This window comes from Phascolarctos cinereus, unplaced genomic scaffold (genome assembly GCF_003287225.1).
Source record: "Phascolarctos cinereus isolate Bilbo 61053 unplaced genomic scaffold, phaCin_HiC Scaffold_7;HRSCAF=346, whole genome shotgun sequence".
Classification (NCBI taxonomy): domain Eukaryota; kingdom Metazoa; phylum Chordata; class Mammalia; order Diprotodontia; family Phascolarctidae; genus Phascolarctos; species Phascolarctos cinereus.
Genome location: NW_027556180.1, coordinates 136,693,318 through 136,693,969, shown reverse-complemented (window position 1 = coordinate 136,693,969; position 652 = coordinate 136,693,318). Strand labels below are relative to the sequence as shown.

Here is a 652-nt window from a genome sequence, read left to right as displayed (position 1 = left end):
AAAACAACTGATTTGAAAAATAGATCCAGGAGAGACAATTTCAAAATTGTTGGTCTATCTGAAAACCATGGTGAGAAAAAGAGCCTGCACAATACCTTTCAGGAAATCATCAAGGAAAACTGCGTTAAGGTCCTAGAACCAGAGGGTAAAATAGACATCTAATGAATCCACCAATCACCATAACTGATCATATCAACAACAAAACTAACAGAAATGATTGTCTCAATAGATGTAGAAAAAAAAAACTTTTGACATAATACCAATTCCTTTTAAAAACACTAGACATATGCTCACTGCGGCAGAACATATCCTAAAACTGGAATGATGCAGAGAAGATTAGCATGGCCCCTGTGCAAGAATGACATGAAAATTTGTGAAGCATTCCATATTTTTAAAGGAAAACTACCAATATTACAGCCAAATTCCAGAGTACCCAGGTTAAGGAGAAAATATTTCAAGCAGCCAGAAAGAAATAATTCAAGTAGTACTGTGGAAACATAATCAGGATAGCACAAGATTTAGCAGCTTCTATGTTAAGGGACCACAGGGTGTGGAATATAACATTTCAGAGGGCAAAGGAGGCAGGATTACAACCAAGTATCACTTACCCAGCAAAACTCAGTATAATCCTTCAGGGGCATTCCAAATGGAT

The 652-nt window shown here is 36.7% G+C and overlaps 1 non-coding gene across 1 annotated transcript; it reads left to right on the top strand.

Moving 5' to 3' along the window:
• The first annotated feature begins 288 nt into the window (after nt 1–288).
• LOC144454915 (U6 spliceosomal RNA) lies at nt 289–393 on the top strand. Its single transcript, XR_013483463.1, has one exon. It is a non-coding gene; the product is annotated as a U6 spliceosomal RNA (small nuclear RNA).
• The last annotated feature ends 259 nt before the right edge of the window (nt 394–652 follow it).